General features: G+C 44.3%; 1 protein-coding gene across 12 annotated transcripts in view; it reads right to left on the bottom strand.

Annotated features, from left to right (window-relative positions):
- The window catches only part of VEPH1 (ventricular zone expressed PH domain containing 1), a 95,238-nt gene that overhangs the window by 28,051 nt on the left and 53,404 nt on the right, over positions 1-13,783 (bottom strand). The window lies entirely within an intron of this gene.

Raw genomic sequence — 13,783 nt, 5'->3', positions numbered from 1 at the left:
TCAACTACATAAAAGACAGAAACCTGACTGTTATCAGCGTATGTGCGAGTAAGCACTGCTTGGGCATACATTTCCACTCCCGGGCTGTCTCAGTCTGGGTCACCTTCTGGGGTGTTCAGAAAGGCATTGTGGTGTCTGAGCCCTTGCATTAAACACAAGCCATCTGACAGGACCAGAGAAACTGGGTCTCCAGTGCTTTAAATCTTAAGTAGTAATCATTTACTCCCAAATGCAGAAGGTGAAGGCAGCGCGCGGTCAGGCTGTTTATCTCCTTTGTGCTTTCTCACACATTTGGTGCCAGCGTTTAGCTTATCGAACCAGACAGATCTGTTAAAACTGTGCATCACTTATTCTTATTTAAAGAGTTTGTTGGAAGAAACATCCCATATTAGGAAACAGCTCTGTGGGGGCCTGACATCCGTGGGATCCTTGCCGAGACTTTACGCAGCCGAAAGCTGGTGTCTAGGGATGGAGGAGAGCAGTGTGTGGCTCCCAGCTAGGATGGGCTCATTCAGCCACGGGTGTAAGTTGTGGTATTTCCCCTTTGCAATGGATTCTCCTGGAGCCAAAAGATACACAGATAAACCTACAACACTATGGCATGTTTGCTGTAGAGGCTGTCTTACAAATTCATCACCAGAAATACCACAGTTCCAAAGAAGAGGGTTAGTGAGTATTCCCTGGGCCCTGCGACACGGAGCAGGGAGACGATGTATCAGCTCCTGCCCCACTCAGTGAAGGCTCCCAGCCACAGCCCCCCTCTCCGTCATAGAATCATAGAATCACCAGGTTGGAAAGGACCCACCGGATCATCGAGTCCAACCATTCATAACGCTACCTTAAACCATGTCCCTCAGCACTTCATCCACCCGTTCCTTAAACACCTCCAGGGAAGGCGACTCGACCCCCTCCCTGGGCAGCTGTTCCAGTGCCCGATGACTCTTTCTCTGAAGAATTTTTTTCTGATATCCAACCTGACCCTTCCCTGGTGGAGCTTCAGGCCATTCCCCCTTGTCCTGTCCCCTGTCACTTGGGAGAAGAGCCCAGCACCCTCCTCTCCACAACCTCCTTTCAGGTAGTTGTAGAGAGTAATAAGGTCTCCCCTCAGCCTCCTCTTCTCCAGGCTAAACAACCCCAGCTCTCTCAGCCGCTCCTCGTCAGACTTGTTCTCCAGCCCCTTCCTCAGCTTCGTTGCTCTTCTCTGGACACGCTCCAGAGCCTCAACATCCTTCTTGTGGTGAGGGGCCCAGAACTGAAGACAGTACTCAAGGTGCGGTCTACCCAGGAGCTGCAGCCCCAGAGCTCAGGTCTACCAGAACCTGCCTGTGCAGAGACGCTCTGGCTACAGCCTGGCTTCTAGGCTGTCCAGGTCCTACAAACCCCACTTCTTATCCAGCACGTAAGTTCCAGGTCTCCTGGTCATACCAACTGCCTGCACAGCCACAGACTTTGCAGCAAAGGGAAGCACACAGAAAGGAAAAAGCATGGAGCTCCAGGTCCAGTCAGCACAAGGGACTGCAAGTGTCTTTACCGTTACCCACCGGGAAAGACGGGATGTGTCTGTTAACAGCTGTGACTCAGTGCCACCCACACAACACACAAGTTTTCGCTAAAAATGCAGTTTGACTTGCAGCCCCAGCTCCAGGGCACTACAGACAGAGAAAACATCTCCAGTTCTCACTGCTCTGTCAAACATGACCATTTACGCTATCTGCGATCACATCATCTGTTGATAAAAATCCTGCAATGGTTACATGCAATCTGGAAGTGCCCTTTGGGATCAGCTGCTGAGTGCAAAAGCTATATCCTACATAATGTTACCTGACTGTGAACCTCCCATTCTGGTTTTATAAATAACTGGAAATTAAGCCCTTGAGATGCACGATTCTGCTTTTGAAAAACATTGACCTTGAACCTTCATTTTCTGTCTTTGGATGACTACTCATAATGATAACAGCATGTTAAGCATAACCTAATAAGAGTTCTTTATTAACTTAAAATAATGGTATCATTTTATAGTCCCTTTGAACAGGAAAAAATGCCTACTCAAGGTAAAAAGTCATGGAAAAAAGAAGACGGAGAGCTTTAGACAATGACCTTGGTGCAAACATAGGAGAGAGCTGCGCCCTCTTCACCCAGCTGGAGAGTTGAACTTGGAAGGGGAGGAGAAGACCCGGTCACCCCAGCTGCTGCTAGTGCACTTGTTTCCTAGCTAAAGGCAGAAATGACAGACAGACAAACTGCCCTGCAGTGGCTGATGAGCCCATTAGACTGATCCAGGCACAAAGCCACTGTTGCTCACCTCTCCGGTGGCCCTGCCCTGCCAGCACCTGCAGGGTGAAAGCCAAAGCATTTTCAAGGAGAACAGAGAACGCGTGGGTTCCTGTGGAGTCGGTCAGCCAGGTCTCGCCGTGCAGCATCCACAAAACAAATCACACAGCTGAGAAGGCTGACACGGGCCAGCTGTGCGGGGAGCGTTACTCAAGAGGCTTATGCTGTCCTGGTGAGTCACTGTGCAGCGAAGGTGTAGGAATAAAATGCTGTAAGAAAATATCCTAAGTGGAAAAATGAGTCGTAACTTTTTAGAATATGTGGCTAGTGGGAGAGAGTTTAAACACCAACCCTTCTGGATCTGCTAACAATGAGAGCCAGCAACAAGGAGGACTGATACCAGAAGGCAGCCTTTCTGTCCAACAACAGACCATCTTGAAATACTTGTTGCTTTTAACATTTTTTATCTAATCAAGATGTGAAAGCAAAGGAGAGAAATGTAATAATTTCAGTATTTCACATAAAACCACAACGTATGAGGAATGATTTTACCAGAGATACAAAAGGATGGGTCCCTACAGCAAAAGTGTCAATGGATCAAATTGTCACTGAAAACACAGAAAATTAAAACCTGGGATGCTGGAACGTGATGAAGATGCTGCAGAGATGCCAGATGGCTGTTAGGCTTTGGGAAAAAACTTCAGAAGATGGCAAGTGCAAATTACTTTATTATCCTTTGACAAAGCTGTTGGAATTTGCTGGGAAAAGGAAGTCACCAGTGTCAAGCTGGGACTGCAGAGCTCATTGAGACTCCACTGGAGCACAAGACAAGAGATCTGAGATGTAAAGGCACAGGAGATTAAAGTTAAGAGTTCACAAAAACTAGTAGAGTCACTACACATTCTGTGGGGAAATATGTACAAGCCAAAGCACTGCGTAATATCTGGAAGTGAGCACAAGAACCAAACCAGACTGTAGCGACTGTAAAGCAAGGGATGACAACAGCACTCCTTCCTCAGGGGAACGCTTACATAGTACAATCAGCAAAATTATAGCTGATGAAGCTTAGATTATCTGGAAGCCAACAGGGTGCTCATTAATCTTTAATTATAGGCAGATTCATAAGCCAACATGGGTCCAGAAGGAGCAATAGTGAAAGCAGAAGAAAAGCCACAGACACCAGGAAGTCAGAGGGTCAAACCAGGCAGTGAGCTTTCCTCCCAGAAAGGGAGTTCGTGAACCAAGTCAAAATGATGTTACTCTGAACAAAACTACAAACATCATCCAGATCACTTCCCTCCAAAGAGACAGGAGGAAGGACCCAGACCAGGCCTGGCCCTCCTCACCCATGGGTGAGCCAGCAAGGAAACCCATCCGTCTTTGTCCTAGAGAGTGCATTTAGCAGAGGAGAACTTTGAAGACGTTTCCTTTGCTTTGCGACAGTGATGAAAAGAGAAGCTGAAGTGGGGCTCTGCTTTTCCTTCACCAGGCACACAAAAAAAGAGGCATGCTCATTGGTGTTAGAAATACGGCACTTTTCCCTCTTCTGCAGGTCTGAAAAACTGATCATATTACAGGAGAATGGTGCCTCGAATAAGGGGAGAATCCACACAAAGTGGTGGTTTGACACCAATCACTGGGCAATTGTTAGCTGCTCTTTGAAGAAGATGACATTTATTTGTGCACATTGACTAAATCCTGTGGAACGTGGAAGTGCTGTTTGGGTTGTGTCAATCGTCTAAGCACAAACATACTCTAAAATCTACAGTGGGATAATATAAGTGTGAGTATGACTGTAAACTTTCAGCAGTAGAAAGCCAGAGCTTAAAGTTAAACCAATAAAGATGCTGCTAAACTGAGAAAACAATTCTGAAAAGAAAACTAACATAGCTGCAGACCCCAGGATAAGTCACGCCCATTAGCAACACACTCACCTTAGAAGGAAAAAGATGGAGCATAAAATCCACTAGTAGCTATGCGGAAAAATTGAATTTAACCTACCTTACCCAGACTCACTGGTTCATACCCAAACCTACCAGTGTTCATGTTCAAAATAAAGGAGGAGTTTGAGACACTCAGGGGATCCATTAGAGCGACCCCAAGCCCCAGGACATATTAAAGCACAAAACTAAATGATGTCTCCAAGGAGGCTGTTGACAGAATGTTCTTCAAACAGCATGGTCCAAACTAAGGACCCCTGGTTATACATCACAGATGCTAACGAAAACTTAATTTCAATACACTTAGACAGAAGTAGAGGTTTGTCCTGAGTCCACACGTGTAAAATGTTTAATGCTTCATTGTGAGAGATCACTTAGACAAAAGTGAGTACATAAATCATGTACTGTCACTGCAAAAAGGACCTGTCAGTCACTGTCTTCCTCTTCACTGAGTAGAACACTTATTTTTTTCAGTTACAAATATATGAATTGACAGGAAACCTGGGAAGCATTTAAAGGCTGCAGGCAAACACTGGAGTGCATTAAACTCTGCAAGGCAGCAGAGTCCAGAGTTAGGTTTCTTGTCACCCATTGTAGGTCCACACCAAACCAATTAAACCCCACCTGGGCAGTCTCCCACAGAAGGCATTGCAGCTGCGAGCAGAGCAGGGCAGAGCTCTGGCATACGAGCCCCGGTCAGCAATTAAGAAAGGGTGTTTAATGCTAGGTGGGATTGTGTTTTGGTAGGACTGCAAAGGAGGATCCTGAATGCCACAGAACAAAAAATTGCAAAGGATATATGGGGAGACACAAAAACTTAAATTGCTTAGCAAGACATTGTGAATAACATTGAGAAAAAATAACGAGGCTGACAATACCTGCCAAAATAAATGTCAGCTGAAGCATCGGGGTTCATGCTGGCTGAGCAAAAAGTTAGTTCCTGGAAAAAAGCAGCATTCAATTGTCAATACCAACTGTAAAAAGCCTCCAATTCAGACAGTCTTTAAAGCTTTGCTCTGAGATGAGTGATTACTCATAGCTATTTCTGCTACATTTGACATGCTGAATGTCGCAACGCCTGTTAACAAGCCAGAATTTACTCCATGTGATATTCAATGCTTTGCAATGAAATACCACTTTCAACATGTAACAGCTAACCTCAGCTAGCCCAAAGTCAGTGGAAAGTGGTATTTAAATAATAAAGCTATTCCGATGAAGACTAAGATGAATCTGATCCACATCTAGCCCTGTTAACACTGTATTTTGCTCCTGTGCAAACCAAGATGCTAATACCATGGGAATTCATTTTTATGATCACGGAAGACCAGTCAATAGGTAAGCCAGGCAAAATGAGTTTCTCGTCATCATCTGGGCTCACAGAGCTGCCCAGAATGAAGCTAGGAAATGATGAGTGAAATTTGAAATGAATCAAGAAAATGATGTTTCAGAAAAAATACCTATGTTGTGTCATTTTATAAAATATTTAAAATGGAAAAAACCTGATCATATTAATTAATAGCATCATCAGAGACTGTCCCACAGCATGTGAGATTGGCACAGAGGGTACACTCATGCTGCAGGAAAACAAGCAACCCAGTGAAAAAGGTGCTTTTAAAATGATTGTAGTATTTAGGAATATGTACTCAGTACAATGTGCAGCTTGAGATCTAAACACACGTAAATAAAAACACACATAGATAAATCGGCTGCCCTTTAGGTAAGCAACGTTGCATCCTTTTCCCAGTCCGTCACTGAGATATATATAAAACACTATGAACCAAATATCAACTTCGTGTAATCTGATTTTAGAGGTGTTAAATCAGAGATACCACAACATACCGAGACCTGTTCACACCTGTGAAACTTGAAAGGGAAAACAACTGACTGCATTTGCACTTGTAGTTGCCTGGCAGCCGAGAAAGGGGAATCTGATGAGGGAGCAGGGCTGTAGTTTAGCCAGAAAAAGGGAGCAAAAAACATTTTGCAAGCAAGAACAAAAATAAATCACTTGCAGGCTTGAGTTAGTGGAAAAAGCTCTAAAGGTGAAAAGGAACCAGTCTCAGCCTACGAAGGTGGAGACAACTTAGTTCTCTGAATCTCTGCGTAATTCCCCTTGTGGAAACCTGTAACCACTCACCCTGACTTCACCTGGTAAGGAGAGATGAATTTAGCCCCAAAGAAACTTTCAGGGTATCAGTAAGACACAACACACAGGAGATTCCTGTCAACAAAACCTACTTGTTCTGCAACAGCTCCCCCAGCACATGGCACGTCTTGGTGAGTGCTGGTAATCCAATGTTGACTAAAGGTCCTTTTGATGTGATTTAAAGCAACAAAGGCTAAATTATGGTAAAGATGGATCTGCAACTCTTTAAAATAATTGGTCAAAAGTATGTAAGGGAGGGAGGAAGGAAAAAATCAACTAATTTCCCTGAGGACATTAAGCCTATTACATTGGTTACATTTAAGTTACACATTTACAGACTCTAGAACCAGTTTTGACTTTAAGAACTACTGTCACTTCTAAATGTGGAAAGCAAATTTGAAGCAGGGTATTTATGCCAACCTCTATTTCACAGAGTAACCTGTCCCGTCTGACCTAAATTAGGACTTACGGAAACACCATTTCAACAACTAAATTAATTACTCTAAGAGTGCTGAGCACTCATTGTGCAGACTCATAGAAGCTTTGATTGTGGAAAAAGAGAAAAATCCAGAGACAGGTTTGTCTTATGACTATTTAAGAGCGCTAGCTCTTGGAGCTGGGTGATGGAGACACGCATTTTGTTGGGCCAGGAAAATCTATTGTACATGTCAACACGTCAAAAGATGTGCACGAGGAGGAAAGGGACGGTTCAGAGGAGGAAAGGGATGGTTCAGGGACAAGACAGGTCTGTCTTCATTGCGGTGTTAATGCAGTAAGGACAGTCAGAGGTCAACGCACAGAACACCCAAATCTGAACGCCAGTCACCCACAGCCGCGCTGCTGCTGTATGAAAAATGAGCTTTTATGAGCTATGCCACGTTCTGACTTTCTCAGAGAGAATTAGGGCATGTTTTGTATCTCTTGCCAGCATTCCCTTTGGTAATAGCAGAGAAACTGAGTTCTCAGTACCTGGCAACCTCTGCCTGTGCCCCCACATCCAGGTGGAACGCTGGCCAGCCTGGTGCCACCCTGTACTCAGGGAGAGGCCATCCAGCCCTGTTGCAAAGCAGGATCGTTAGGCGAGAAGTCTGTGTACGCTGATGAGAGTTTTTTTCAGCCAAGCATTGGCTTAGTTACCTCAGCAACGGAGAAAAGTTCATAGCTCTGCCTTATCTCATTAGCAGCAAAGAAATATTGACTAATATAAGTAATACACTGCTGAGTATCTGGGGGAATCACAGAGTGGTTTGGGTTAGAAGGGACCTCAAAGCCCATCCAGCTTCAACCCCCTGCCATGGGCAGGGACACCTCCCACAGGACCAGGCTGCTCCAAATCCCATCCAACCTGGCCTTGAACCCCTCCAGGGATGGGACAACCATAGCTTCTCTGGGCAACCTGGACCAGTGACTTAACCCCTTACAGTAAAAAATTTCTTCCTAATATCTAATCTAAAGCTCCCCTCTTTCAGCATAAAACCATTATCCTATCACTGCGCTCCCTGATAAAGAGCCACCCCGAGCTTTTTTGTAGTATCACACTGAACAGTCAGGACAAGGGCTTGTTTTATCCAATTAGCATGAATTATCTCTATTGATGAGCTCCTATGAGCAAACCTAAGGCAGGACACTTGAGAGCTCTGTCCATCCCTCCACACAAGCAGCTCCTCGTCTCAGCATCCTCGAGGCACCATCTCCTGCTTTCCTGCATTGCTGGCAGCAGCAGCTGGTGACACCCAGGCACGTTCTCCATAAAGAAGGATGAGTTTTCCTCCTTCCTCAGCCTGGCTTTGACTCTACTTGGAAGGAGACACCACGTAACACGAGGCAAGGATTTTAAAACATGAGGAACATGTGAAAGGCAATGCAAGGCACAAACCAACCCCACACCATCACCAAATACCCCAGACGCCAGAGACTGACCAAGACCACAAGGAAATGTTTCTCCAGTCAAGAAACCTTTCTCACGTTGGCAAGTCTCAAACTTCTAGCAAGAGCCACAACTTGTTTTTCCTACAGGAAACGAGAGAATATATGTTGCAATTTTAAAGTTCACTGCTAAGTGGTTGTGCCTAGGGAAAAACAACAAAATATAAACAGAAGAATGTTAGTAGAGTTGTCAATTGTTGTTTATTCCAGCTCAAGACGCTGGGCTAAACCAGGAGGGACAGAGGCAAGTAGGTACAGAGTCACTGGTTCTGGGAACAATTAACACATTATTTGATTTACATTGGTAATCCTTTACTATTAAATAAAAGCTGTTAATAGGAGTAAAAGCATGCTCGTAAACTTCCCAAATAGAATCAAACCCACCCGAAAACATGAAACCAGAGAATAAGAAATTGAATCAACTTTTTAAATTTTAATTTTAAGCCTTTTTCAGCTTCCTCAGTTCCCTTTGCCGGATCTCCTCAGTTTGGATTACAAATATGTATGAAAACAATATGTTTATAGGAGAAAAAGGTAATTTTAAAAGCAAGCAGCTTCAGAAAATGCTGATTTATATGTATTTTTCACACTACTAGCTTCGCATACATGCCATAACTCAGTCAAATAGATTTACCTCCAGTAAATTACACAAAAGTTAATGGAGAAGGCGTGACTCAATACACTGAGTCCAAATCTGAGTGGCAAAAGCCACATTTGCAAACATACAGATTAGCTTAACTTTACCATTGGAGCAATGAAAAACCTACGTCAGTTTGGAAGGTGTAACAGTAAAACATCTGCCACACTGTCCCATCTTCAGACGCAGAAGTGCATTGACCTTTCTGCTGCCCGTACCGATGACTCAAGGGCAAAGAACCTCTAAGGCGTGTGCAGGAAAGCGAGGTCCTGGGAAAACAGCCCACTCTTGCAGCTGCCTGGCTCCCGAGTGCCTGGCAGAGGGCTGCTGGCTTACCCCGCCTGCACAGCTGCCACAGGCAGCTCCTGGTCAAACCATTCGGTCCATCCTGGTCCAACCCAGAAGCTCAGAAATCAGTCCTTTGGTTTGGCTTTTCTCTCCGGACAAGGATAACACCACTCCACCAGGAATCTCCCAGCTACCAGGTAAAGCACACTTGGAGACCAGCCTGTTTAAACTGGTGCTTCCAGATTAGGTGTAAAGCACATGAGGTTTGCTGTTATCACGTAGGTGAGGGCAGCAAGTTATGACTGCCTTCATGTTCCTATTACGCTCCCTGTTGCACTGGGAGTTTCTCCACAGTGTGATGGTGCAGATCACTGCGAGCATGATGGCTATCCTGTGAGTTAGCACTTCCATTCTCACTGCCAGACCTCACATTTGGGATGCATTTGAAATACCAGTCCCAAAGAATAAAATGCCAACTAATATTTTTTCTGGCCTAGCAGCAGCAGAGTTGATCTCTGGAAATGCTGGCCTGAGCCTATGCAGCTTTGAGGTCCCACTGAAGGAGCAGAGGTCCATCTGTTCCAAATCAACGTTTGGCTTATGGAATGCTGGAATTTATCAGACCGGTGCAGGGGTGAGCACTGCAGGGGAGCAATGAGCTTTTCCATCTACACCGTCGTATGGTACCGATTATCTCTCAGTACCGCATAAAACATAACAACAACCAGATTTAGGGCCAGTGTACTGCAACCTGTTTCCCCTGCTGCCTCCTCCCTTTTCAGTGTTCTGTCATTAATCCCATAAAATGTTTGCTGTTTGTATTTCCTCCTGTAGGGCACCGAGGAACTAGGGGTGACTTACTACTATAAAATGGTTATAATATTTTTTATCATTTGGCATTGCGTTTTGAATGTAGCTTCGTTGCCCAAGGACTGAATGATGCACTAGATCTCCCTGGGCTCTATTCTTTTAAAGAGGAGGCTACACAGGCTGGAGATGTGCAAATCCTTTAGTATCCTCTACACACATATGTTATCAACTGCTTTCTTGACACTTCATGCTCTGAGCTGTTAATGGTGTAATTTTTATCCCAGTTACCTGAAGAGCAAGTAGAACTAGAGTGGAAAACACAGACCTGCCCTGAAGTTATAACCAAATCCAGCAGCCCTACAGGCTTGTGTCTGGGAACCATCTGACACCAGCCACCCCCAGAGGCAGGGCAGACATGGCCATGCAGTTGATCCACCATCTCTGTATGTCTGGGAAACAAGAATAAGTCAAAAATAGCCTGTCACACAGGGTTCAAGGCAAGGGCCAGCATGGCTCGGGCAGGTGGAGCCTGCCAGCTGCTCAAGAGCTCCATGCTGCACGTAGGAGGAATTTGGGCTGAACCAGGTAAGACAGCAATGTCATTTTTCCTTTTAGCCTTTCAGACCATTGCCAGCCCTGTCTCCTCAGATGGGTATATGAGATCAAGAAAAGCAGAAAGGCTGAAGGAGCTTTCGGAGAGCATCTGCTGCAGCCAGTGGAGAAACTGCAAATGCAATACCGAAATCACGAACACGGGTTCTTGTTCTTAATCACTGGGACTCCAACCACACCAAGGCAGTGGAACCCCTGCCCAGCCTAAGCTGAAAAGCAACAATGAAGCTCATGAGCATTCAGGAAATTACAGATGCACAAGGCTGGGCCACTGCCGTCTGCAAGATCCTGGAAGTACCGATAAGATATAAGATCACAAACCATCTGGAGAAATATGGCCTGACGAAAACTACTTTGCTTTGCTCCATGAAAGCTAAAGTGCCTGACAAATATGGTGGCTTTTTTTTTTTTTTTTTTGAGGGAGAGATCCACAGATTTAAGAGGATTAAAGTGATGAATGTGACAGAAAAGAATGCTTCAAATTGTTTAAGGTATGGCAGAGATGTGAACCTGGGCATATTGGTTTAAATTAAGCAGGAACAGAACTAAACCATCAGCCCCAAACTGAAACAAGCTAAAATAAAAGGATTTTTTTTGGTTTCAGATGCTTTCTTTGTGCCCCAGTTTAAATCCCATCTCAGACAGCAGTGTTAATTCCAAAAGATTCACTTAGGCCCATACACACACGCATCTGGTAAACTGTTGGAGCTTGTCTGTTCTTCAATCACCCTCTGACTGTTTCCTTAGTCTAAGACATTCTGGCCAACAGCCCAGTCTTAACCCTGCTTCTGCTGTAGGTTCATCACCCAATTCACAACTCTCGTCTGCCTGAAGCACATGCAGCCCAAAATAGTAAATATTGAATGAGATCATAGAGCTGAGAACATGTCAATTGTTCAATGCGTATAGGAGACACCTTCAGACTGTCACAGACAGACCATGGATCCACCCTTTCAGTTCTTGACTTGTATCCCTTCACAACTGTAAAATCTAACACTTAATATTACATAATTTTTGACATGTAGTAAAAATCAATTGTGCTTATAAGTCAACAAGGAGACTGAAAAACACATTCTGTAATGCAAAAATATTTTGTGAGGGCTAAGATCTACACAGCAAATATCAGAATCAATAACAAAAAAAAGCAAATCTGCAATTCACAATGTTACAGACCAGAGAACGCAATCGAAGACACACAGGGGATGTGGAGTGGTCATCAGATCTGTCCCCTTACCCACTCTCAAAGTCAAGAGTGCCTATGACGTTGGAGCTGCAGCAGCAGTACAGCTGGCTTACGGTGTATGGCAAGATTCAGAAGAAATAAAATCTTAAATCAACTGGTATACGTGGGATAAACCGTAATGCTCAGGCAGCACCAGCCCTTCTTCAGAAACGTCACACCTTGCTACTTGCCTAGGCGAGCTTCCAGGTTTCTTTAAAGTGCTTTTAACCTCCACAACCTCCTCGACCAGCACAAGCTAGAGAGCTGTTCCTGCTGTTTAAGCTGAATCTTTTCTATTGGTACTTAAGCTCATTATTTCTTGCTTTGTCCAGCATGGGCCGTTTCCCTAACTGTCTTGCGCATAGCTGAAAATTGTTACCAAGTCTTCCTACAGTTTTATCCTTCTTTTGTTAAGAAACCTAATTTTCTCAGGTTTCATCCTTTCAAGGGATGATGGAACGGCAATTCTGATGTGAGTCAGAAAGTCCCACCAGTACCTTATCCTGGTACTAGCTCACAAAGTGAAAAAGCTGTAAGCGAGGAGTGTAAGAACAGAACAAGCACACAGCCACAGTTTCCCTCCTGCTCTCCCGGTACCTCCATCTGTGGCTCAGGCATTTCCAGAGCCAGGGGTGGTATTGTTTTGATAACCCTGGAGTGGCTCTAACCCATGATTTTATCTAATCACTTGAAATCAGGTATCCTTTCTGCATACTAAACGTGCTGTAGCGATCGGTTCTGCCACTGAATTATGTGTATCTAATTCTGTGTTAAGAGGTGTCTATTTTGTGTATTTCAAGTTTGCTTCCCTATTACTTCATTATGTGCTCTGTAGTACCAGTATTAGGACAAACATCGAGCCACCACTTCCAGTTAATCTTCTCAGTCATCCACGATATTGCAAATCCCTATTAGACGTCCTCCCACTGAGGAGTCCCAGTCCATTTTAATTCATGTGGAGGTCTCGGATTATCCTCATACTCACCTTTGCCCTTCAAGATTCAGGCTTCAGTTAATGCAGACAACGACACAACAATGTCATCATGAGGTACCTATTTTTCTCAATAATTCTTCTCCTGTCCATTTGCTTTTTGTCACCTGCTTAGCACTGAACTGAATGTCCTCCATCATTTTGCAAAGCAGTGATTCCACATCCAGAAAACCTTCATCAGCCTCCTGCTTTCATTCCTACTGCCCACGGTATTAACGCCCTCAGATCTGGCACGGGCTGTGCACATTAATTCTGGATGTATCCAAAGGTGTGCAAGCTTCCTCACCCTCACCAGTATGTCATTGCAGCATCCTTTTGAGGATGTTCCCCAGTCTTGGTTGTAAGCCATAAGGAATTCACCACTTTCACAGTGTGCCCAATGGTGAGACATCATTGCATTAGAAATGTAACTGGGGGTTCAATCCTGTTTAAGCAACATTTCATTACTTAGAAATTCTTACAGCTGACAGCAATGCTTTGTTGAGCTTTCCGTGAGCTGCCACTTGAAAGCCCAGGAAAGGTATCACTGTAACAAAGGGGTATGTGGGGAAATTTGCACTCTCCATTATTAGCACATTGCAGCGATGTTTTCTTGCAATACATTTTGCCACTACTTCCTTCAAGCACTTGGTTTCATGAGAGATTGCTCTGATGTGCCTATATTTTCATATTTTTCCTGTTTTACATATTAAACTTCCACTTCAGCAAACTCCTACACAGCCAAGATAAAATTAGCCAACCACGTGTATCCATATTTTCTAACATTTACTTACTGCTTTCTAAACATCTGACTTGGAAAGTAAAACAGATACATTTGAGTGGGCCTTTATAGTCGCAGGGAATCGCAGAAGTCCAATAACTGGAAGGTTTCTGATGGAGTGGTTTATGTAATATACCAAATATTAACAAAGCTGTCCCTTGTGTAATGAGCCAGACCACA

This window comes from Cuculus canorus, chromosome 9 (assembly GCF_017976375.1).
Source record: "Cuculus canorus isolate bCucCan1 chromosome 9, bCucCan1.pri, whole genome shotgun sequence".
Lineage (NCBI taxonomy): Eukaryota > Metazoa > Chordata > Aves > Cuculiformes > Cuculidae > Cuculus > Cuculus canorus.
This window is presented reverse-complemented; position numbering and strand designations above follow the sequence as displayed.